This window comes from Dendrobates tinctorius, unplaced genomic scaffold (assembly GCF_039654945.1).
Source record: "Dendrobates tinctorius isolate UK_male_01 unplaced genomic scaffold, ASM3965494v1 ptg000070l, whole genome shotgun sequence".
In the NCBI taxonomy this organism is placed as follows: Eukaryota; Metazoa; Chordata; class Amphibia; order Anura; family Dendrobatidae; genus Dendrobates; species Dendrobates tinctorius.
The window spans coordinates 43,621,545-43,648,532 of record NW_027361738.1 but is presented as its reverse complement, the minus strand read 5'-3'; the positions used below and the strand labels follow the sequence as shown (position 1 = coordinate 43,648,532).

The 26,988-nt window shown below is 41.5% G+C and overlaps 1 protein-coding gene and 1 long non-coding RNA gene across 3 annotated transcripts in view; both read left to right on the top strand.

Annotated features, from left to right (window-relative positions):
• PTPRN2 (protein tyrosine phosphatase receptor type N2) overlaps positions 1 to 26,988 on the top strand; it is a 1,309,069-nt gene that overhangs the window by 203,153 nt on the left and 1,078,928 nt on the right. The window lies entirely within an intron of this gene.
• Positions 9 to 7,307, top strand: LOC141095550 (uncharacterized). Its single transcript, XR_012233419.1, has 3 exons — positions 9 to 4,057; positions 5,230 to 5,321; positions 7,119 to 7,307. It is a non-coding gene; the product is annotated as an uncharacterized lncRNA (long non-coding RNA).

Below are 26,988 nucleotides of genomic sequence, written 5' to 3'. Positions count from 1 at the left end.
TTGTCACATGCATACAGGCGGCCATTTTAACGGTGGGACTGTGCTGAATTCATGCACGGTGATAATTTCAGTGCTGGTTGTGCCTATCAGGTTTCAGAGAAACTTCCTTTTCCTGCCTAAAAACAAAGAAAGGTAATTAGAGCAAGGTTTACATACAAAGAGTAAAATGGCGTTCATATTAACACACTTATGTCAGAAATATCTCCTATAAACCAAAAAACGTTGTGTAGGAAAAGAACTTATTTGGTAGTGATTTTAAACTCCTGATGAAAAACAAAACTAATTCACTATGAAGTGGAATTTAGAAGGGATTAATAATACATTTCAGATTCTCTATTGAGACCGTGTGGATGGAGGGTATTTAGGTGATATATCCAATACGCTTCACGCTCTTTGAGAGTTTGGATCCTATTACCCCCTCGTCTGGGTACAGGGATTTGTTCGATAACCTGAAATTTCAGTTGGCTTACAGAGTGTCTATTTTCCACAAAATGGGCAGGAATTGGTAAAAGTGTGTTCTCACACCGGATGGTTGATTTATGTTTGGAAATGCGGTCTTTCACATGCTGGGTGGTTTCCCCAACGTATCCTAGGCCGCATGGGCATTTGATTAAATAGACGACAAAATTTGAGTTGCAGGTAAAATAGCCATTGATCTTGTACCGTTTGCCGGACCTCGGATGGGTGAATGAATCGCCTTTACTAACATTCGTGCATTGTGCGCAACCCAAACAAGGGAAGGTTCCGTTGCGCACCGTGCTAAATGTCTTCTGCCTGAATGTCTTGAAGTGGGAGCCCACGTCGGCTCTAACCAAAGTGTTTTTTAGGTTCTGAGCCCGCTTATGGCAGATGAGAGGAGGATTTTGGAAATTTTCAATCCCCGGGTAAGCCTTTTCTAGTAGGGGCCAGTGTTCAAGGACTGCTTTTTTGATCAGAGGAGAGAACGGGTGATAGGTGTTGATGAACTTAACCCTATTCTCTACATCACAGTCACGTTGGGTAATTCTGGTTTGTTGTTCAGCGTTAATTTTGGGGTATCCTCTTGTTTGAAACTTTTCAGTCATCTCGTCATGTCTCATTTGCCTGATATCAGGTGTTGAGACTGCGGTCAATTCTGTCATGTTGGGATTTAGGTAGAGCTATCTTCACGTGTCTTGGGTGACAACTGGACCAGTGTAGTAGACTATTACGGTCTGTAGGTTTGACGTAAAGGTCACTTGTAAGGGTGCCAGAGTCAGTTTTAGAGATCATGGTGTCAAGGAAACTGACAGACTGTGTGTTGGAATGTGAGGTAAAGGTTAGGTTCGGTATACTCTGGTTGAGGTCATGTACAAAATCTGTGAGGCTATTGGTGTCACCTGTCCATACACAAAAGATGTCGTCTATGTATCTGAGCCAGGTAAGAGCATGTTTTCTATATAGATGATGTGTGTAGACAAAGTCAGCCTCAAATTTACACATGAAGATGTTAGCGTACGGGGGGCTACATTCGCCCCCATCGCGGTACCCCGTGCCTGAAGGTAGAATTGGTCCTCAAAGAGGAAATAGTTGTTGTTGAGGACCAATTTGAGTGTATCGGTACAGAACAATATCTGGGGTTCGCTAAGAGAGGATTGTAAATCTAGGAACCATCTGACAGCCTCGATGCCAAGATCGTGATCTATACTAGTATATAGGCTGTTGACGTCTAGGCTGGCTAATAAACAAAAGGAAGGAATGTCATGGAGGGTTCTAACGTGGTTCAGAAAATCACTGGTGTCTTTGAGATAAGATGGAATTTTTGGTACTAGTGGAGTGAGGATCTTTTCCAAGGTTATTGACAGGGGTGAGAGGATAGAGTCGGTAGATGCCACTATGGGTCTACCGGGGGGCTTTTCCAAATTTTTATGTATTTTGGGGAGTATATAAATGACTGGAGTTATGGGACTTTGTGCAAATACTCTGCCAGTTTAGAATCAATTGTACCCAAATTTAAGTGGAAGTTGACAAATTGTCTATCTTTCTCTCTATGGAGTAGATAGGATTCGTGGGGATGGTTCTGTATGTCGTGACGTCAGAGAGTTGTCTCTGGATTTCAGACAGATAGTATTTCTTATCCAGTACTACAATGGAGCCACCTTTATCAGTAGGCTTTATGACAATGTCCTTGTTGTTTTTAAGACTTTTCAGTGCTAATGATTCTTCTCTATTAAGGTTATGCTTAAGGTGGTATTTACCATGTTTGATTTCATCTATATACTTATCCACAGAAGCATTAACAAGTGAAATATACGTCTCGACAGGATGATAGAGGCGAGGTGGTTGAAACGTGCTCGGGATCTTGAGTCCGAGATCTTTGAGAATAAACGTCTCTTGGGTGCTGGTTCCCGAGGAGAAAGGTACCTGGTTGGTGTTTATGTCTCCACCATCTTTGAATTCACAGTCCCACCGTTAAAATGGCCGCCTGTATGCATGTGACATTTCCTCACAACCCTCCCTTTTTTACTTCACTTCCTGGATGGCTCGCACCTGCTCAGTACATTCATTCTGACAATTTTGACCTCACCAAGATGGCGACTGCCAACATCACTTCCTTCAGAAAGTTGTGGGAAGCAGGGTGTGTTGCAGTCCGCGCTGCCGAGATTCACAAATCACCTGGGATGCAAGATGTTGTAGCAGTGTACTCCTTTATTTCCTCCTACGCGTTTCGGCGCCCTTCCTGGCACCTTCCTCAGGGATATTACATCAGCCATAGGAGCAGGGAATTTATAGCCCCTTACATTAGCAATTATGGGTGTGTTCTGTTTACATGTGATGTCATAATGGTCATCACTGGGGGAGGGGCCAACATTTTTGGCGGAATTTCACATAAATAGCATGATAAAACAAGAAAATGGTCCAAAACACTTGCTAAAATGTACATAACAATCTTACAAACATAATGATGTAAAAATTTCCATGAAAAATGCAGCAGAAACATTGCTAAAATATCCAGACTATCACTGCAGAAAAAATGCTTTATAAACCCATTGTCACCCGACTTTCAGGGTAGTAGAACCCATGTATTTGCTGGTTTCAGTGTTTTCTCTTGTGACTAATGTTGAGCGCCACCGTCTCACTGGTATCAGTGCCTGTGGATCGAAGGTTCTATAAACTGCTTTTTCATGACACTATCCTGTTAAATATATGGTCCTATGGTTGTTATAAAAGAATTGTTATGAAAAATTATCAAAGAAATATGTCAAAAATATTATTATTATTGTAACAAACAATCTTCTTTATTTTTGTTTTAGGAGGGGAGCAAAGAGTGGTACTGCTATTAAAATAAACTTCATAAAATATAAACCAGATTATTCCTAAGATCAACTGCTTCTTAAAAGCTGATTCTGTGATATGCTCTCAAGCCAGTTGTGGGTTACACAACTGGAATAGGTGAGTGGAACTGTATTATACCGCTCATACTTCTAGTGTCACTAGTGATAGGGCACTATTGCGCCTCTTGTTCCCCCCACCATTTTTGTATTAACATCACTTCCTGTCAAGTCAAAACATGTTCATTCTCTATCCCCGCCCTGCACATGCTCAGTACATTCATTCTGACATTTTTTTACCTCACCAAGATGGCGACTGCCACCATCACTTCCTGTCAAGTCAAAACATGCTCATTCTCTATCCCCGCCCTGCACATGCTCAGTACATTCATTCTGACATTTTTTTACCTCACCAAGATGGCGACTGCCACCATCACTTCCTGTCAAGTCAAAACATGCTCATTCTCTATCCCCGCCCTGCACATGCTCATTACATTCATTCAGACATTTTTGACCTCACTAAGATGGCGATGGCCCTTCCCCCCATTCCCGCCCCTTCCCCACCCAATCAGGAAGTGCTTGACAGTATTTAACATCACTGCACTAAGCCACATGCACTTCCGGCCTCCTCCACACCTGACTAGATTTAGGACACAAGGTAATGGTGCCCTACAGTCTTCATAGACTGGGTTTCCTTTCTCCATCTCAGCTTATTGACCTGCTTTTTTGTCCTTAGGACGGGAGTCATGTGCTGACCCTACACATCGGTATGTGACCCCTAAAACTTTCTTTTATATCTTTTCTTTCTATATACCTTGCTATTCCTTAACCTATACCCTTTCTCAGTGGTTACTATAGGTACCGTTCCAGCAGCTGGATTACAAAGGCAAACCTATACCACTTATACACACACCTCAAAACCAAGGATCTAGGTATTTATACCTTATGCCTTAACATTTCCAAGAGCACCCCTTACACACTGCCTCCTTAGATGACCTCACCTTTATTCCCACTCCACTTCACTGTCCCCTAATGCCCTTTCTCAACACTACCTACACATTCATGCTTTTCAACTCCTTACACCTTCACTCTATTCCTCTTTTCAACCTCTCACATGTTCACCATATCACACCACAATACATACTCACTGGCCTCACATCATTATAGATCCATACACACCTTCACAAAGGATGTTTGACACTGTCCCCACCTTATGTATCACCTATCACTAGATTTTTGGTTTTATAATACTTTATAAAGTTTATTTATTGATTTTTGTTCTTTTATTGTATATATTGTAGTCATATCCCTGATGAAAGCTCGAGATGTAGAGCTGAAACGTTGGATTGTAACACCACCCTTTTTTGGATTGTAACACCACCCTTTTTTTTCACAATCAATAAAATCACAACAATTAAAGACTGTCGTTGAGAAGACTTTACTTTCATGTTATTAGTGTGCCGGGGTTACTCCTATACTTTAGTCTTGTTTTTTCCCAGAGCACCTAAGTTGGGGTTTGAGCCTGTCATATCTACTTTATGCATGGGGCAAGATATGATGGCAGGATGGGAGACACATGGGGCAACATATACGGCAGGATGGGAGACACATAGTGCAACATAAAGGGCAGGAGAGGAGACACATGGGGCAATATATGATGGCAGTATGGGAGGCACATGGAGCAACATATGGGGCAGGATAGAGATCATTTGTGTCCAGGATGGGGCCAAGATGTGGGACATTATTACTGTAGGGGATTATTAAGGGATATTATTACTGCTGTGATGTATTTTATTTTTGAGTATACTGTTTTCATTGTGGGGGAGTCTTGTTACTGTTCAGAGCGGCACCATGTCGCTTTTTTTTATCTGGCATAGTGTAGAAGTTGGGGAATGTGCTCTGGAAGCGGTGCTCTAGATAACTGTGTTATTTTCTAAAGAGGCAAGTCCTGACTGGAAGAAGTGATGGTGGTCTGCGCTGGATGAAGAATAAAAATGAAGATGAAGGATTTCAACTAGAGAGACGTCACCGGTGAGTTAGTGTGTTAACTGTACACTTACACTATACAATGTGGGCCATTTATATGGATACACCTAAATGAAATGGGAATATTTGGTGATTTCAACTTCCTGTTTGTGGCACATTAGTATATGGGAGGGGGGAACTTTTCAGGATGGTTGTTGACCATGGCGGCCATTTTGAAGTCGGCCATTTTGGATCCAACTTTTTTTTCCAATGGGAAGAGGGTCATGTGAAACATGAAACTTATTGAGAATTTTACAAGAAAAACAATGGTGTGCTTGGTTTTAACTTATCTTTTATTCTTTCATGAGTTAGTTACAAGTTTATGACCACTTATAAAATGTGTTCAAAGTGCTGCCCATTGTGTTGGATTGTCACTGCAACCCTCTTCTCCCACTCTTGACACAGTGATAGCAACACCGCAGAAGAAATGCTAGCACAGGCTGCACCCAGATGATATCCGATTTCCATGGGCTGACACTATGGGAAAGATGGAGACATTTTTTTTCTCCATCTTCTCTTCATCCAAGAGAATTGGACGACATTATGATCACACTATAATCAAACTCTGACCAGAGTGTGATTAGCATTATTGACCCGATTCTTTTGGATGAGAGAATATTCGCTTGAGTGCACCTGCCCTAATGAGATCTAATCCCCTCCAAAGCAGATGTTCATCCTGAAACCTGTTCTCTTGCTGACTTTTTAAAACCGTATTTGCCCTTAGGCTGCATTCGCACATCTGTGTGACACGCCCTAGTGATGTCCGTTTTCTTTTTCTCCCCCGGTTGTCAATTGTTTTGACAGCGCAGCTTTTTTCCACCCTATTTTCAATTAGTGTTGACAGTGTCAGACTGTATAGGGATACACCATATAAAAAAGGGAATGACAACACCTGGCTATTAATTGTGTGCTCCGCAACAAGTTTTTACCATGTCCCTAGCCACCCATTTACCATTTCTTTCTACCCTGGCAGGAAGAGCTGTCAGAGGGGGCATAGCAGCAGCGAGGAACATTCAGCAGGCCACACAGGATAGCAGGAAGTAGACTTTGTAGCCGGGTCAGATGGGACCTATGGATTAATTTTTTGTTGTTTCATTCAGAGTTGTAGCAGCGATAAATTTCTAATCTTTACTTAAGCTTCACTATATAAGGTGTTTTTTTTGTCTCTGTAAGGCTCAGGTCACACCAGCATATTTTATCTAATCTGAGAGAACTAGGCTGATTATGCAAATAAAACTCTGATCAGAGTATGATCAAAGTCTGATCCAATTTTCTCAGATGAGAAGATGGGGAAAAAAATGTCTTTCTTCTCCGTTGTGCCAGTCCATGGAAATCAGACTGCGCTTAGACTTTATCCAAGTGCAGTTTGATGATTTCTACGGATTCATTGACTTCCATGGCCGAGTGCGATATGAATATCGTATCTAACTTGGGCATGCAGCAATTTTTTCGTCAGAGGAAAATATCTGACAAGTGCGCAGTCCTATAGAATAAGATTTGTCCAGGTGAAATCCAACATTTTGTCAGATCGCACTCGGACCGAAAATACGGCTATTTGCGCGAGCCCTAAGGCCATGTTCATACTTTGCATAAATACTATGGTTCCTTATTTTTCTGAACGTTTTCTGTAGGTGTCTGCACCAAACTACTCAATAAAAATTTCTGGTTATTGCATTTTTGTTAAATCTTTGTGTGCTTTCACTCTTATTTGATTCCAGTATGGTACAGATTTGAAGCAGTGTTTTTAATGTGTTTGAAAGTACACAAAAGCTTTGATTCTGCACTTTTTTATGTTTTTTTCAGGCTCTCCATAGAAGACTATAGAGAAAAAAAAACGCACAGTTCAACAGCATCTTTAGACACACAGGGGGCAAAATGTTCAAAAAATCATATCTGATTTCATAGAGACAGTTCGTTAAATAAATAAGGCAGCACCCTGTAACACCATAGCTTGCAAACATGAAATATGAAAGTTAAATTGCATAACTGCATTAACTGAGAATGCTTAGCGCATAAATTGGTCAATTCATGTGTACCTGGAAGCCACGTTAAGGCGATTCTCATTTTCCAGGACCTAACACTGCCAAATCTCTTTTAGACTAAAGTCTTCATGTGTATGGCAACCTGTGAATCCTCTCTTGGACTGAAATCTATATATTTGTGGAGGGGTAGGATCTTGCTATGATTAAAAACGCCTGAGGCTAAAAGGCGGCGTGCTCAGTCAGATGGCTAATGAATACAAATTTAAAAAAACTGACTGCCACATCCAAATGTAGACTAGGTGTGAACAGGTGCTTACCTAGAGCTACCAACTCATATATAATCAAATAAATAAGGCAGCACTCAGTAGCACCATAGCTTTCAAACATGAAATATGACTAGCGGTGACGTCACTGATGTTGCGCTGCCTCACAGCCTGAAGTTGGTACACAGCCCTTAGGCCATGTGCACAAATTGAGTATTTGGTGAGTTTTTACCCCAGTATTTGTAAGCCATAACCAGGAGTGAAACGGTTAGAGGAAAAGCATAATAGAAACAAGTCCCCACTTCTACATTTTTCACCCACTCCTGGTTTTAGCTTACAAATACTGGGGTAAAAAACTCACCAAATACTGGATGTGTACATGTGGCCTTACCTCCCAGTACAGGAGGACCACTCTCCCAAATTTAAACAGTATCACTGATCTGAACCAGGTTTTTCACAAAGCTTCAGATGTTTCCTCCTACTGTTTGGAGACTTTGTACTGTCTGGACCACTTTGCCGCTGCTGCATCACTGACTTGAAACCTATCAAACACTGTGACTATCCAGCACTAGAGATGAGCGAATTTGTTAGGATTCGGTTCCAAATACGATCGGCATCGAATATTGTTTTTGCAATATTCGTTGAATACAGCCAAAAGTCATTAGAGTCAATGGGAGTAGAAATCATCGAATATGTTCAGAACCGATGATAAGACATGCATTCGGCACGAATATTGTTCGACTATGGCTCGAATATGTAAAAATCTGATTCGGGGCCAAAATCCATACAAATTTGCTCATCTCTATCCAGCACTTCCTCTGACTGAACTCCACCAGCACTTGACTCTGAATTTGACTCTTAACCTGACTCTCCCTAAAGCTGGAGGTGCTTCTCATTCTTATCTTCTCTAACCCCTCCCAGTGTATGGGCTAATCCCTTGCTGTTAACTGTGTGCAACCCTGAATGATGCAAACAATATCCGTATGTTTTGTAATGGTTCCCCTAGCGGAATCCGCAGAAACGGCTTTAAAGCAGAGCCTGCCGGAGATCCGAGACACAAACCTGCCTTAAGGATAAAATGCAAAACTCTTTATCAAAAACATATAACAACAAAACATTCATATAAAACACTATTCATATTAAGCTTTTCTTGACCCGAAGTCTTCTTCTACCCCCCCTACAACTTTCTCAAATTCTTATGAAAACATTTACAGCACATACTGCATTGAACTACCGTACCTAATTTGTTATATATTTTATGAGTCAGTCAGTCCATTTTATATCGACACTAGCTCCACCAAAATGGACTCTGACTCCGACTCCACAGCCCTGCTGAGGAGGCTGACTGTGCAAGTGACAGAATCAGTAACAGGAGGCTGGAGGAGGGTTTGGCAGAGACTAGGGGTGTTGTCGGTTATGACGTTACGTCCAGTCTCTGCCAGAAAGGAAAACTTTAGACCGGTTGTGAGCAGCTCCTCCAGAATTAGGAGAGAGCTGCTCACATGACAAGTGTGGTTGCTAGGCAACAGTGCAGAATGCTGACAGTGAGTATATTACAAACTGTCAGCATTCTGCAGCCCTGATCCACACATTAAATATGTAAAAAAAAGAAATAAAGAGGATATATGCCCAGAAATATGAATTACAAACTGATGACCGCTTATAGGGCTTAGAGTTGTGAGATCTCTTGTTCTGACAGTTTTTTTTCTGTGGCAGTCAGTGGGAAGATGCAGGACATTTCGGAATCGCAGGAGTTCAGACTCACCTCCCAAGGAGAGTTGCGTATTCTATATAATCGTATGAATGTTTTTTTACATTGTTATACTTATTATATTTATTTTTTGGAGAGGTATCATTTTACTAAAACTGTATCTGGCAAGAAATCTTTACCAATTTACTAATGTTTTGTTTCTGCAGTTCCTGTGCAGACCGATGTGTCTCAAGGTTTACAGGCTACAAAAAAAACATATAGTCTAATTCTATGACTATACTTCTTTCTGTTTCTTTCTTCTTGCTCACCAAAAGTATAGTATCAAAAAGAGTGGACAAAAGTATGGAAGAATTAATGCTGGGTCATACTACACGAGTTTAGTATTATTATTATTATTTAAAGGGGTTGTCCGGTCTTAAGCTACAAGTCTGCAGTCACTCTGTGTGACTACAGAATTTAGAATCCTCACATCACGTGCACAGTGCAACGGTAGGTTGGGGTGGTTGTAGGAGCTCCGGTGGCAATGAGGTAAAAGCAGGCTTATTGCAGCCTTTAGAGCTTCCTGAAGATGTGAGCAGGTTGGAGGATGCAGTAACGGACAGGAGACAGAGCAAAAGATAACACAGTTTTACTTGAACAGGGGTATACTCCACGCAGGGAGGAGATAGGGTAAACAGGGGTATAACAGTTGATATACGTGATTAGGTAAAGAATATAATAGAGATAGCAACAGTTCTCAAGGGTTAACTTATCAGTCCGACGGCTTCCTGACTGGAGAGTCCACATTGTGTACAATGGCGCAAACACAGTCAGCGTGTGGTAGATACGGTGTCGTCCTGTGGGCGTCGTTGAGCCAAATTCTTACAGCAGCGATTTATCCTCAACGTCTTTAACGAGTTCCTTGGTCCATGGTCTGCTGTGTGGGGTGCGGTACAGTCCACAACATAACACTATCGGAGCCTACCGTGGCCTGACAGATATACACCGGGGAGTAAGAGCACAGTTCACGGTGAGTCACCCGGTCCTTCTTAGATAGTGCACACACGTTATTCATGGCCCAGGAGCATCTGGCACCTTGCGTTGCAGGAGCCAGCAGGCACATGGCACGATACTGGTCACAGTCTCTGTGAGTTGTCACAGGGAAGCATGAGCGCGGGCCTGCGCTATTCCAGTGCACAAGAGACGGAGCACTGACCTTTCCCTGCCGCGCGCTGCTTGTTCCCACCAAGTCTGTCTGTTTACGTGCGCGCTGCTGTGGCTCCCGTCACTTAGCCATGCCCCCTGCTGTACAGTGCAAAGGTCGGTCCAGGTTCATAAGCTTCTCCCCGGACAACAGAGGAAACAGCCCCGACAGTTCCGGATCCGGCGCAAAACAGGTACCCCCGGTCTGGTCCCTCTTCTTACAAGTTGCATCTGAAGGATTCAATTGTGGTAGACACTTGGATGTGTTGAGGCACTAAATTCAAGATGAGGGGGGGATGCTTTGATAAAATCTTTCAGGAGATTGGTTGAGAGAAGGAGGACTTGTGAGGGCCAGAGGCTATGTGTGGGGAGGTGTCGAGGGACTATGTTGGGGGAGACAAATTTTGGACGGCTTGGTAGGTCTGTGTGAGTAGTTTAAACTGGATTTGTTAGGAAATTGGAAGCCATTGAAGGGATCTGCAGGGGGTAAAGGCGGAGAAGTAGTGAGGGGAGAGGTGGATTAATCAGGAACTAGAGTTAAGGTTGGACTGGAGTGGTGTGAGATTGTTAGCAGAAAGGCCACAGAAGAGGATATTGGCAGGAGGTGATGAGGTCATGCCCTAACATTTTAGTATATGCAGGTTTGAAAAGATGAATTCTGGAAATATTTTTGAGTTGGAGGCGGCAGGAGGTGATAAGGGCTTGGACGTGTGGTTTGATGGACTGGGCAGAGTCAAAGGTTACAATGAGGCAGCAGACTTCTGGTACAGGGCAAAGCAGGATGTAATTTATTGTGATAGATAGATCTGGTAGGGGATTGAGTAAGATGGAGTAGAGAAGATGAGTTCAGTTTTGTCCACATTAGGTTTTAGAAAGTGTGATGAGAAGAAGTAGGATATAGCTGATAGACACTGGGGTTCTGAACAGCAGAGAGGTGGCATCTGGGCCAGATTATTTGTAGTCTGTTACCATGGAGATATATAGGGTTGTATAGGAGCTGTAGACACAAAGGCCCTGATTGTCGTTTCTCCAGTTTTCTGGAGAAATTTGCTATTTTTAGCGGCTTTAGTATTTGTACCTTATTCTTTACAAGCTTTGCACTATTTTTTTTCACATTGTCTTTATTTTTTAATTATTTTTTTTATCTGTTCAGAAGAACTTGGCTTCCCCAGATGTTTTTAGCCTGATTTATAAAATGTTTATAAAATGTGACTTTTTGAAATTTCCTCTTGTCGTGGGACTTTTTACTCCAGTCCCTACCTGGTGTAAGTTTTCTGGCACGTTTTGTTTAAGAATTTTTAAAAAATTTTGTGACTTTTGCACTGAAAAGTTGCACAAATCTCTAAAGACAAGAATAAAGAGCATTTTTTAAAATTTACCCCAAATTCTTCTACCATGTGCACCATTTTGATGAATTTGTTACAAAAATGGCAGCAAATATCACGAGCCAAAAAGAAAAGAAAAATGACTTAAACAAAAAGCAAATTATGAATCTGTCCCATAATGTTAGGATATTTTAATAATTATTTGCAACATTGCGTCTGTGTTATTTTTTTAAAAGAATATTGAAAATGGTTTCAAGTAAACTTATTAGAAATTTGTAATTGTATTTTTGCATTATCACCCTAATAAAATAATCAGCGACTCAAAAAATTGTGTGAGCTTTACAAGAACCGACTTAATAGGGAGATAAGTGTTTTATGGAACACTGGGTTTGTAACATATCAATGTAATATTTTAATACACATTACATGGTGAATTTAAGTTTTAAAGGGAATCTGTCAGCAGGTTTTTGCTATTAAATCTAAGGGCAGCCAGAGGTAGAGGCTGAGACACTAATTCCAGTGATGTGTCACTGCAGGACTAGCTGCTCATGCACCTGATGGTCCAGCTCCACCCCTAGGACTGATAAGTAGGTTGTTATCAATAAACAATGTACACAGAAAGCCGCTGTGTGGGCTTTCTGGACTCTGCTACATCTAAAATCTCTGATTGTGTCACAACTGCTGCACCCAGTAAACTAAGTGATACATCGTTGGAATCAGGGTCTCTTTCTCTACATTATGCTGCTGTCAGATGAGATAGCAAAAACCTGATGACAGATTCCCTTTAAGTTTTTTGTTACTAGTTAGCTTTGAAATGTGAAGCTAATGTGATAAAGATTTCCAACGAAAATTTTTATGAAACTGTGCAAGAATGGAAATGTTGGTATTTTATAACTGCATATTTGAATATAGGATGTCCCAGATGTGCCACCTCCATGGCATGTGTTAGTACATAAAAGCCGTAAATGCTCCGTAAGAGAAAAGGAGAATGTGAGAGATGCTGCAGTTGCTGTTATGAAAACTACTTGCGTAACAAACCTTCTGGCGAAGAAGCAAAAAGACGACAGCTGTTTTCCTGACAGTCTGAAAGCTATTACAGGTACTCAGCGTTACACAGGAGAAAATTAAAGAGCTCTCTGGCTGCTATTCAAACAAAGCCCCGTGTTCAGCGCGCAGCACATGGTTGTCTATTGATTGTTCTGGAAATGCATTAAGGCTTTTTATCTCAGCCACAGTGTAGGGAAATGAGTGCAAAGCAGCATCTTCACGAGCTGAGCCTTTCCTGCTAACACCATACACAACCAAATACTAAGAACCGACTCGCGTGATAAGAAGAGTTGGCCACAGATGGATGTGGTCGGGAAAAAAATCCCCAAATATCGGAAAGTTCTTCTTTAATTCCTACAATGCATTTTTATTTAAACAAGATAGCCTCCTAGACCGTTCACAGTCCGGCTTCCGACCCCTACATTCGACTGAAACTGCACTCATCAAAGTTACCAATGACCTTCTGACAGCAAAATGTAACGGTGAACACTCTCTGCTCATTCTTCTCGAACTTTCAGCAGCTTTCGACACTGTTGACCACCGTCTCCTACTCCATAGGCTCCAGTCACTAGTCATTAAGGACATCGCTCTCTCCTGGTTCTCTTCCTATCTCTCTGACCGCTCCTTCAGTGTTTTGTTTGCTGGTTCCTCGTCATCTCCTCTTCCTCTCGCTGTTGGGGTACCTCAGGGCTCAGTTCTTGGCCCACTTCTCTTCTCTTTCTAGATGGCCCCAATTGGACAGACCATCAGCAGATTTGGCTTTCAGTACCATCTTTATGCTGATGACACACAACTATACACGTCATACCCCAACCTTAACCCCACGGTACTACAGAACGCCAGTCACTGTCTGTCCGCAGTCTCCAACATCATGTCCACTCTCTATCTGAAACTTAACCTCTCAAAAATGCAACTTTTTCTGCTCCCGCCATCTATTAACCTCCCTAAATTTGACATTTCCCTCTCCGTGGGTGGCACCATAATAACACCCCGGAAGCAGGCACGCTGTCTGGACGTTATGTTTGACACCAATCTCTCCTTCACATCTCATATACAATCTGTTGCCAGCTCTTGCCGCTTACACCTAAAGAACATCTCCAGAATTTGCCCTTTTCTCACCACGGAAACAACAAAAACCGTCACTATCACATTGATTCACTCCCGCCTGGACTACTGCAACGCTCTATTAATTGGCCTCCCCGTTACTCGACTTTCCCCTCTCCATTCCATACTTAATGCAGCATCCAGGGTCATCTATCTGGCTTATCGGTACTCGGACGCGTCCGCTCTTCTCCAATCGTTACACTGGCCGCCCATTCATTATAGGATCCAATTCAAAGTACTTGTTCTCACCCACAAAGCTCTCCACAGTGCAGCACCCCCCTACATCTCCTCCCTCATTTCTGTCTATAGGCCTAGCCGATCGCTGCGCTCCGCAAAAGACTTTCGACTAACCTCTGCACTAATTCGTACCTCCCAGTCCCGACTCCAAGACTTCTTCCACGCTGCGCCAATCCTCTGGAATGCTCTGCCCCAAGAAATTAGGACTATCCACAATTTGCACAGTTTTAGGCGCTCCCTCAAAACATATCTGTTCAGAGCGGCCTATCACGTTCACTAATGAAAGACATTTTATGTGTAAGTGTGCGTGTGTAGCCCATTCACTATCTCCATCCCCCACCTTCTCAAGATGGCTGGACCATCATTGGAAATACACCATTGTAAATACACACCTGTACTTTGTATCTCCCCCACCTCATTGTAGATTGTAAGCTCTCACGAGCAGGGTCGTTTTATTTTGCTATTGTTAACTTTGTTACTTGTGACTTGTGTTTTGACACTGTTAAACTGTAAAGCGCTGTGGAATATGTTGGCGCTATATAAATAAACATTATTATTATTAGTATGTGTAGGAATCATGCGTCGTGGGGCGTGCCCCCCCATTCTCTGCCCGCCGGACACGGTGGCGATGGCGGACACAAAACTGTGGCTTTTGGGTAATATAATTGTAATAGAAAGTAGTATTATTTAAGCCCATCCAGTAGATCATATATATATATATATATATATATATACTGTATATACATTACATTTATCCTGAGCTGCATTCCTAGTTTAGCTGTTAAAAATACAGTGAAAAAAGTCAAGACACCTGCATCAGCTTTGTGTGTAAGAGGTAGTTACAAAATTCCCCTTTAATGGCTCATGCAGACGACCAATTCCCTCTTGCGAGTGCTATCCCTTGTGTAATGTAAAGACATGGCTGTAATGTCGCTGTAATACTGATTACATTGATACGTTTGGTGAAGAAATCCTCTTTGTGGTTCTTGTTTAATCACTATTTGAAATTTTCTTTGCACAAGGGCGGGATTGTGGGTAGGATTTTGTCCTCCTGTACCTGACCCTCCACCTGCCTCTGGCGTTTTAATGAGAGGTCACTGATATTTCAGTGACTTGACTCCTTCCTGTTAGAAATGTTACGTCAAAATTTAAATATTAGTCACCTGAAAGTGAAACACTGAAAAATCAGTGACCTGTCATTGAAAGACTGGAGGCAGGCGGTGGGGCCGGGGCAGGAGAAGACCCTACCAACAGTCCGGTCACTGTGCCATGAAATCTCATTAGCAGAAAACTTCAAATGCTGATTAAGCAAGAACCACAAAGCAGATTTCTTCACAAAAAGTATTAATTTAATCAGTATAACCGTGCCGTTATGGTTATGCCTTTGCTTTACATTGCTAAATCATGCTGACAAGTTTTCTGTAAAGACTATGGAACAACCAATGCATCTAAATGCAAACTCCAATGCATCTGAAATGTAAATGAAGCAACTTGGCAAATAGACTTTATTGAAACCCTCCAACCATTTAGTGTTCTATGCCTGTAAGATCAGACTACACAGCGTAGTTTGTAGTCTGTTACCATGGTTGCACATAGGTCAGCTTAGGATTTGCAGAAACTAAGCATTAGGATATTTGTCATTGAAATGAAACTATTTGCATAGTTGCTTAATTTTTCATTGAAATAAATTGGAGAAAAATTGGTTGTATATGTGCCAAAAAAGCTACACTTTCAAAGTAATGTACACCCTTACCTTACCCACCATCCAGCCAACTAACTAGGTTGACATTTTTATGAAACGATGCAGACATAGCTGCTTGTTGTTGGATATTGTCTTTTCCCACTAGATTTTAAATATTAAGCACAGCTGCAAGATTTTCAGAAATAAACCTTGTTTTCCTTCTGGATAATGAAAACTTTACTTCGTAAGGAAATTCCTGAGACATCTCCTAAAGTATTTTATTGCCCTTTTTTGCAATGACTAAGGGAATATTTAAGGGCAGCACGGTGACTCAGTGGTTAGCACTGCAGCCTTGCAGCACTGGGGTCCTGGGTTCATATCCCACCAAGGACAATACCTGCCAGGACTTTGTGTTTTCTCCCCGTGTTTGCGTGGGTGTCCTCCCACATGCCAAAATCATACTGATAGGTAATTCAGACTGTGAGCCCCATTGGGGACAGTGATGATAATGTATGTAAAGTGCTATCTATATAAGCAAAGAATAATAAATCAATAAATTGGGAAAGAAAAACGAATATTTCCTATTATATCAGTTAAGGACATGCAAACGACCATTTAACGAAATGCATATAGCGTTACATGATCATTTCAATATGACCACCGTACACTTTTGTGGGAGGTGAAACAAAAAAACCTGAGAGGTGCTGCAAACTGATGGAGAAAGCAATTCACTGATGGCAATCCTGTGAATAAAAGACTTTATTTGACTTGTATGGAAACAACGCATTTCAAAGCCTGACTGTTTTTTTCATCAGATAACATACAAAAGCATTTCTGAGGAGAATGCTGGTCCAGGTTCTAACAGTGTACAAGCAAAAGAAAGACTTTTATTCACAGGATTGCCATCAGCAAATTGCTTTCTCCATCAGTTTGCACCGCCTCTCAACCGTTTTTTGTTTCACCTCCCTAAACTCCATCAAAACCATGGTCTTATCAGACTTGGACCTGACGGCAGCAGCAACCACTGATCTTCTATGGCTACTTAAGTTGTTGTGCACTCAGCACAATAACGTAAGTTAAGTAGGTATTTTACTGGTCATCATTCTTGCCTTTTTTGGGATGTGGCCCGATGTGTGCAGTTTTTTTTTAATTTTTAATTTTCGTTAGGTCACCCGTACATAATTAGTATAGCTGGAGAATTATTTCTTACAGACATCTAATGTACATCACAATAATACAGCGTACTATTCATAGTATTAGAGCCTTAATGCAGATCCTGTGTAGACTAGGATGAGTAAGAAGTGAATGCAGGAGGACAAATTAAATTAGATAGTAGGTAGAGCTATAACCAGCCGAAAGGGAAATTGTTTAAAAGCAAGAAAGATAATGCAGTGAATAATACCTCCTGTTCTCCTTGTTGTAGTTTCAATAAAATCGATGTATTATCAGTAGGAGATTAGGAGATTATCACTGGAGGACTAGTTGTCTCATATCATTTAGTCCTCCTGCTCTGTGTAACCCCGCCCCCACCACGGATTAGCAGCTTTCTGCCTATGCACAGTGTTCACAGAAAGCTGCCAATTCGTGATGTGGGCGGGGTTCAGCATTCAGCTAACTGGTAGATCTGCAGCAAAGAAAACAATGTTTTTCCCAAAACCCAATCATATCCAAGAATATAATCTCGGAACAGAACTCAAAACCCCCATCATACCCAATAGAGTCTCAAACAGAACAAAAAAACTTCATCATATCCAATAGAGTCTCAAACAGAACACAAAGCCCCCATCAAACCCAATAGAGTCTCAAACAGAACAAAAATACTTCATCATACCCAATAGAGTCTCAAACAGAAATCAAAATCCCATCATATCCAAAAGAGTCTCAAACAGAACACAAAGCCCCCATCATACCCAATAGAGTCTAAAATAGAAAACAAAACCCCCATCATACCCAATAGAGTCTCAAACAGAACACAAAACCCACATCATACTCAATAGAGTCTCAAACAGAACACAAAAAAACCCCCATCATACCCAATAGAGTCTCAAACAGAACACAAAACCCCCATCATACACAATAGAGTCTCAAACAGAACACAAAGCCCCCATCATATCCAATAGAGTCTCAAACAGAACACAAAACCCCCATCATACACAATAGAGTCTCGAACAGAACACAAAACCCCCATCATACCCAATAGAGTCTCGAACAGAACACAAAACCCCCATCATACCCAATAGTGTCTAAAACAGAACACAAAGCCACCATTCTTCCTATGCACCACTTTACATTATCGTGTTGCCAGTGCCCACTGCGACTAACCTAATTGGCTATTGTCATGCAGACTGAAGATTAGAAATCAGTCAAGGTGAACATTGTCAGCTCAGGTAGTTGCAATGAGAGATGCTGCTTACTAGCGTGGGAGAGTGGCATGGATAGAAGCAGACAGAAGATGCATTTAAAAGGCCCCTGGTATGACGTCAGTAACGACGTTCCACATGAGCCTACGCTAAGCTTGATGAGGTTTTCGTAATGAAATGTCATCGCATGTAAAAAAAAAATGACTTATTTAGGCTTCCTATATTTTACTTGATATCCTCTTGAAGCTTTATGAGCGTAAAAAGCTGGGAAACCTTTTAAATCACCACACCAGCAGTACACAAAACCAATAATTATGTCAGTCAGTGATGTCCTATACTGCAGGCAGCCCACAGCCCTTTCATTTTGTGATTAGGATTAAAATTCATTAATATCAGACTATTTTATCTCTGTCCTTCCACCATAAACTCTCCTTGATATGAAAAATAGAAATTAAATTAAATTGCGGAATCCTCCTGTAAGCCTCAAGTTACACATTCCTTCTTTATTTGTTATTAATGCAACCAAAATGAAATGCAAATCCTAATTCCATTTCCAAGCAGCTCACAAAGGTTTTAAATATCCTGTTCTGGGAGCTAATGGACTTGCAGTAAATTAGCAATGGGCTGTAGCTTCTTCTTCGGCATTGTGTTCTGACTTTCATCTTAGAGCGCTGTTATCAGGCAGGATTTCATTAACGGGAAACACTGCTCACCATATAATTCACATCAAAATTAGAATCAATCACATAACCTTCATATCTTCCGCTATTCTTTTTTTTTGTTTAATTTTTTTGTTTGAATGAAAAAGGAAGATTTTGAGTTTTTTAAATGTCTCTTAAAGTTTTTGCTTCTCTTTTCAGTACATTATAGATACCACTTAAAGAATTATCGCGATGCTTTTGGAGCCTTCCTCTCTTCTCCTGAATGACCTGTCTTTTGTTCCCCATTTTCTCTCTCATAAATAGCACAAATGGCCTAAAAGGTTTTTTTCTTCTTCAGTCCATCACATTCGGAACATGTTTCTTCCAATTCAAAAATTACATAAAAAAAATAATAATATGATTGCAAATATAGAAGGCTTTTAGAATGAGAGGCCATGAAACACATTACCTTTGTGCTGTCTAATGTTAAAGAAACTCTCCATATGAGGATAAAATCTCTAATACAAATGATGCGTGCTAGATGCAACATTAAATAATCACCATTACCCAGTAATTGATATTTAATGAAACGATTGCACAAAATGGTCATGTACGTTTTTTTCTGCGCTGGGTAAGGAAGATAAGATGCAATTGTTAGTTTATATTTTGTAATTGGCAAATAAATGGGCAGTTGTATAAAAAATATTTATTGTTTTGTATATGCAGGCAAAGAGAAGTAACTGAACCATGTTAAATTACCTATATGTCCGTATTGATTAGTAAAAGGCAAAAAAAAATTGTGTTATTGTATCAATCTAACAAAATTCCAACTAAACTGCAGCATCTTTAGGGATCGGTCCCTTCAATTCCAAAGATTAAAAGAGTGAAGCCCCTGAAGAAGCTGTCATTTGTAGGGCGAAACCCTTGGTCAGGACAAACATTCGGTTTCTGCCACGAGGTGGACTTCTCCATTTATTCGTTTTTAAGTGCTGTTTTAATTATTTCTATGAGTATAAGGGCTCATGTAGATGACTGTGTTATTGGTCAGAGTTCGATCCGACAAAACATCGGATTGCACTCCAACTAATATTATTCTGTTCGGACATGCAAATGTCCAATTTTATCTTCAGACAAAGCCAGACCAGGGAAAAATCGCTGCATGCCTGAGTTTGATCCGGCTACGAGTCTGTGGAAACCATCTGACTGCACTCGGATGACAACAGAGTTTGATCAGAGTGTGCTAAGCATGATTGATCCGATTCTCTCGGATGAGAGAATATACGGTCATCTGCATCTGCCATAATAAATACATTTTCATTGTTTATCCAGTCTATTGGACCTACACCATATTCTGTTTTAACTGTTTAGGCACCTTGTCACCTGGATTTATCCACTTTACGCCATTTGGATTGTAACATTCACAGAAATAATGGCTGTTTCACTGTGAATTTTCTAGTGGACTGATTACTGGGAAACCAAGGACTCTGTTCACATTATCCTTTGTAGTGGGAGGTGCGCAGTGGCGTAACTAGAGTTTGATTGGCCCTGGTGCAAAAGTAAAACCTAGACCTTCCTCCTACATGTTGCTCACACGTTTGGGCACTTGTTGTATTCTAAATCCGATAAGGGCATATGTGTTGCCCCCCCATTATGTAGTAATGTCCCTCATCCTGTACCAATGTCCCTCATCCTAGGCCCCTTCCAGATGTGGATGTTCCCCATCCTGGACCCATCTCAGTGTATATGTCCCCCATCCTGGTATATATGTCCACTATCCTGGGCCCTTTCCTATTGTGACGGGTTTACCGTGACAAAGAGCAGCCAAAAGACTACTGCGTCTGATTTTTCCTACTCCTGCTCTGATTAGAAGCACTTCAGGGGTAATTTAGGAATTAATCTGCCCAGTTGAGAGCTCTTGGAAGGTTTTGTGCATTAAGGCTCTCAGCTGTCCACTGTTGTCCACTCCCATCTCCTATTAATTATGGGCCCTGGCAAACACTCATTGCCAGAGGTAGCTTATGCTGACTGGTTAGAGATGGTGGTTCGTGGTTGTTGTTTGAGAAGTCATTTGGTGGATTTATCTAAGACTGTTGAGAGGTTTTAGGTGTGTGCTAATCCTCATCTCCTGCTTTGGTTTTTCCCCTCCTCCACTCCCTGGTGTATACTTATGTTGTTCGTGTGAGTATATTTGTATGATTGGTATTTTCCTTTATCCCTGTTTGTATTACCTTGTTAGTCTGGTTAGTATTACAATTCGCTACTACCTACCTCTTCCCTAGGTGGAAGAGGGGTACAGACTGAGGGTGGATTCAGTAGCTAAGACAAGGTACGTGGCCCCGGCGTCTTCACCATCAGAAGTAATCCAGGGAATGGGCGAGCTAGGGCTCCCCCTAGCGTTAGGGGCAGGGAAGGAGCCTCTGGTCCTGGAACTCCCGACAACAGTGTTATGCACCTGTAATATATGTCTCTTTTCTTGGTATATATATATATATATATATCCCATATTGGGCTTATCCTTGTATATATGTCTGCCATACTGGGCCTCTTCCTGGTATATATACCCCTTCCAGGTATACATGTCTCCCATCCTGGTATATATGTTCCCTTCTTAGACCCCTTTCTGGTATATTTGTCCCCCTTCCTGGTGTATATGTCCGTCATCATGTGCTCATTCTGATAGATATCTCCCACCCTGGTATATATGTCCGCCATCCTGATATTGTGTCCCCCATCCTGGGCCCCTTCCTGCTATATATGTCCCGCATCCTGGTATCTATGTCCCCTGTCCTGCTAAATATGTCACCCATCCTGGTATATACTGTATAACACCATCCTGGAATATATGACCCTCATCTTGGTATACATTTTCCCCATCCTGGTATATATACCATCATATACAGTGAAGAGCAAAAGGGTAACAATGTTTTGAACTTTTGACTTTCAGGCTCCATATCTCACCATCCACTGAGACTACCATCATTTTATAGACAATCATCTTGACTATCTAATAAATAAATTTGACTTGCAGCTATTTAGATTATGATTTTTATTTAATTGGGCTCCTGAGATTATTAAAGGGAATCTGTCACCTATATTTTGGTGTATAAGATGCGGCCACATCCATCAGGGGCTTATCTACATTATTCTGTAATGCTGTAGATAAGCCCCTGATGTAACATGAAAGAGAAGAAAAACGAGTTAGATTATACTCACCCAGGGGCGGTCCGGGTCCGGTCAGGTCCGGAGGGTGTCGCAGTCCGGTCCGGTGCCTCCCATCTTGTAGTGATGACGTCCTCTTCTTTGCTTCCCGCCGCGGCTCCGGAAGAGGTCCAGCACCTGCGCACTGCAGTACTCTGCTCTGCCCTCAACAGGGCAGAGCAGTGCACCTGCGCCGGAGCTGCAAAGCGAAGCAAAGAAGAGGACGTCATCGCTACAATATGGGAGGCACCGGACCGGACCGCGACACCCTCCGAACCCCAACCGGACCGCCCCTGGGTGAGTATAATCTAACTCGTTTTTCTTCTCTTTCAGGTTACATCGGGGGCTTATCTACAGCATTACAGAATGCTGTAGATAAGCCCCTGATGACGGTCGCCGCATCTTATATACCAAAAAATAGGTGACAGATTCCCTTTAAGGGGTTGTCCACTACTCAAACAATCCCTTCTCAATGACTGTATTCCCCTATGCAACTTAAAAACAGCTATACTCAATTCTGGTGCCAGAACCATTTCAACTATGTTGGCACTTAGTCTACTGGGGCCGAGCTTTGCAGTCAACCAGCTGCCACATCAATCTCACTTTCTGTAGGCTGCTGCTCTTTCGCTTGCTCTGGATATCTGTTTTGTCCAAAAGAGGCGAGAGAGAAGCGGCCACCGATTGACTGCAAATATCATTGTTATGTCATGCAAGCCCCGGAAGACCAAGCACCAACATCGCTGAAATGACTCCCACACTGTAGATGAGTATAGTTGCTATTATTTTACAAAGAGGAAATATAGTGGTTGAGAAGTGGTTTGAATTTGCCACGATGGTGTTGAGACTATGGGTGCTAACCAGGTCCCTAAAACTAGGGGCATTTTAGTCTATCCCAGTCCCCCGTATTACTCCTGATGATGGAGATGCTAGGTTCTCATGCCTTACTATGCTCCTATAACAAACCCTATCTGTCCCCTCCCCCACCCAGGATAGTGGGAAGCTGAAGTGTATAGGAGCAAACTAACTAGACAAACAAGGGAAGACAGACGGATAAATGAAAATAACAACCATACAAAATACACACACCAAACAACAGAGTGGGATGCAAGTGAGTTTAAGGAAAGAGATACCAATTAGGAGAAGATGAGAAAGTGCACACAGCCAAAACTTCAACCAACAAGCTCCAAAAAACAACTTCAACCACAAATTCCACCTCCAACTCCAGAACTCCAAGCAGTAAGAACTAACACTGGCAATCCCTAGTTGCCAGAGGCAAGCATACAGTCATATGTAAAAGTTTGGGCACCCCTATTAATGTTAACCTTTTTTCTTTATAACAATTTTGGTTTTTGCAACAGGTATTTCAGTTTCATATATCTAATAACTGATGGACTCAGTTATATTTCTGGATTCAAATGAGGTTTATTGTACTAACAGAAAATGTGCAATCTGCATTTAAACAAAATTTGACCGGTGAAAAAGTATGGGCACCCTTATCATTTTCTTGATTTGAACACTCCTAACTACTTTTTACTGACTTCCTGAAGCACTAAATTGGTTTTGTAACCTCATTGAGCTTTGAACTTCATAGCCAGGTGTATCAAATCATGAGAAAAGGTATTTAAAGTGGCCACTTGCAAGTAGTTCTCCTATTTGATTCTCCTATGAAGAGTGGCATCATGGGCTCCTCAAAACAACTCTCAAATGATCTGAAAACAAAGATTATTCAACATAGCTTTTCAGGGGAAGGATACAAAAAGTTGTCTCAGAGATTTAACCAGTCAGTTTCCACTGTGAGGAACATAGTAAGGAAATGGAAGAACACAGGTACAGTTCTTGTTAAGCCCAGAAGTGGCAGGCCAAGAAAAATATCAGAAAGGCAGAGAAGAAGAATGGTGAGAACAGTCAAGGACAATCCACAGACCACCTCCAAAGACCTGCAGCATCATCGTGCTGCAGATGGTGTCACTGTGCATCGGTCAACAATACAGCGCACTTTGCACAAGGAGAAGCTGTATGGGAGAGTGATGCGAAAGAAGCCGTTTCTGCAAGCACGCCACAAACAGAGTCGCCTGAGGTATGCAAAAGCACATTTGGACAAGCCAGTTACATTTTGGAAGAAGGTCCTGTGAACTGATGAAACAAAGATTGAGTTGTTTGGTCATACAAAAAGGCATTATGCATGCGCTGTATTGTTGACCGATGCACAGTGACACCATCTGCAGCAAGATGATGCTGCAGGTCTTTGGAGGTGGTCTGTGGATTGTCCTTGACTGTTCTCACCATTCTTCTTCTCTGCCTTTCTGATATTTTTCTTGGCCTGCCACTTCTGGGCTTAACAAGAACTGTACCTGTGTTCTTCCATTTCCTTACTATGTTCCTCACAGTGGAAACTGACTGGTTAAATCTCTGAGACAACTTTTTGTATCCTTCCCCTGAAAAGCTATGTTGAATAATCTTTGTTTTCAGATCATTTGAGAGTTGTTTTGAGGAGCCCATGATGCCACTCTTCATAGGAGAATCAAATAGGAGAACTACTTGCAAGTGGCCACTTTAAATACCTTTTCTCATGATTTGATACACCTGGCTATGAAGTTCAAAGCTCAATGAGGTTACAAAACCAATTTAGTGCTTCAGGAAGTCAGTAAAAAGTAGTTAGGAGTGTTCAAATCAAGAAAATGATAAGGGTGCCCATACTTTTGCACCGGTCAAATTTTGTTTAAATGCAGATTGCACATTTTCTGTTAGTACAATAAACCTCATTTGAATCCAGAAATATAACTGAGTCCATCAGTTATTAGATATATGAAACTGAAATACCTGTTGCAAAAACCAAAATTGTTATAAAGAAAAAAGGTTAACATTAATAGGGGTGCCCAAACTTTTACATATGACTGTATATAGCAGAGAGGAGTGGCCAAAACTGAACAGCTGAGACAATACAGGTAGGGAAACTCCTGGAGCTTCAACTGAATAGATTATTCTTTGCACTGCTAGCAAGAAAAAAACTGCACAGTTTAATGCAGTAGTGAAGTACTTCTAACCAGTGCAGGAATACCAGACACTGCGGTTTTCTGGCTCTTCCCTATCATAATATCCCCGTGATAGAGTTGTGGACAACCCCTTTAAGCTGGAGTTGTCCAATAGTAGACAAGTACTGTAGTTGGAAAAGACATAATCTACTTCCACTCACATCAGTATCAGGAGGTGAGCTGCGCCAGTGACATCACATTTACATACGACTAACATGCACAAGCAGCAGGTGTTGTGCAGCCCTCTTATTTTAATGAGTAGAACATGTGTGCCATACCTGCCGCATGTGCACGTGAGCTGATAGATATCTGTAGTAGAGAAGGACGATATCACGTTGAATGGGATGCACTGTGGTAAATGAGAAGCCCATTGTGTACCAAAATGATTTTTTTTATTTCCAACGCGTTTCGCTATTATTTTTTTTAACTTGAGAAAGGCAACGGTCCGGAGCCAAAATGCGTGGAGACAGTAAAGAACCATTTTGGAAGACAAAGGGCTTATCATTTATTGCAGCACAGCCTGTCCTTCTATTAGAAATCTGGAATAAGTGTTTCTTCCCCTTGCTGCAGGACGACAGCAGCAGGTGTTCCTTCACAAAACTCCTTTCACTATCCTTACCAGGCAATACTGATGTGTATGTGTGTGCTTTTGTCCCCCAAACAGTTCTACAGATACTTGTAATGTCACCACTTTTGCTCACCTGATACTCAAATGAGCGAAGCCTGAATACTTACTTCCTTCAGTATTTGTAAAAATGGTTTGCTTTTTATCCTAGAAATCTTTTCTGTAGATATTGCAATATCTGACACAAACCGTGGAAAAGAGCAAGCGCTGTTTAGGGAACAAAACGATACCCTTTTTTCTAATTATGGACAACCCCTTTAAAAAGCTATAACAATGTACTGCAAATATTGTGTCTATAAAGCATTGTTACATCTTCCAGGGATTTCAGACATTTCTGACTGTGACTGCTTCTCTCAGTTTATTAGATATTTTCTTGTGCACAAACAAATTACACAGATGATTATGGAACAATGGTTTTCAAAGGCAAAAAAAACAATAGCTTTGAAAGATCCATCTACATTATCCGTTTCCTCAAAACGAGCATTAGCCTTCAAATTGGTGAATGATTTGCTTGCAAATTGTGAAAGACCGTTCATTTGTGAGTGACCTTGCCACCTAAGCAGCCGCTGGACCTTATCCATAATTGGCACGATGCCGATTTGATGCATCTCTGAATGGCACTGTGTAAATCCATCATCAGAGCGGAGCCATATCTTCCGTCCTTTGATGTATAATGCCATTTGAAAATTGTCACAGCACCTGATGAACAAACAGCAAAGCGCGCCATGAGCGAGCCTCGTACGCCGGCTAGGACTGGCACGTGATCTCTCTGTTTTCCCAGCTCTGTTAACACTACAGACTAAATAAAAAAAATTAAGTAAGAAAATGTCAGTGTTTATTAACCTGATGTGTACCTGGAGAGCGGAAAATCGTGAAGCCAGCCTGACTCTTGTCATCGCGCTGCTTTTGCGGTTCCTGTAGTTAATGGAAGAGAATCAATTATTGCTATACACAGCACACCATCATCTCAGGCCTGCCAACTTGATTTTTATTAGTGTTTCTTAGCCAAAAATATTGTGGCATGTTATGATTGAATTAGAGATATTCGATGTATTAGGGTTAGCACAGTATGTTATATACTGTAACTTTACAGCACCACAACAATGTTTTTTTTATTTCACCGCCAGAATTGGTATAACTAATGTCAGTTCCCTGCTCCCAGTTTTAATCACCAGCCGCCATCTTCGTCTTTTCTCGGCTCCGCTGTTTTCATCTTCTGTAGGTTGTGACCTGTCAGATCGATCCAGTGTTTGCTGGGAGATCTGGAACTCACTGCTTAATGTAA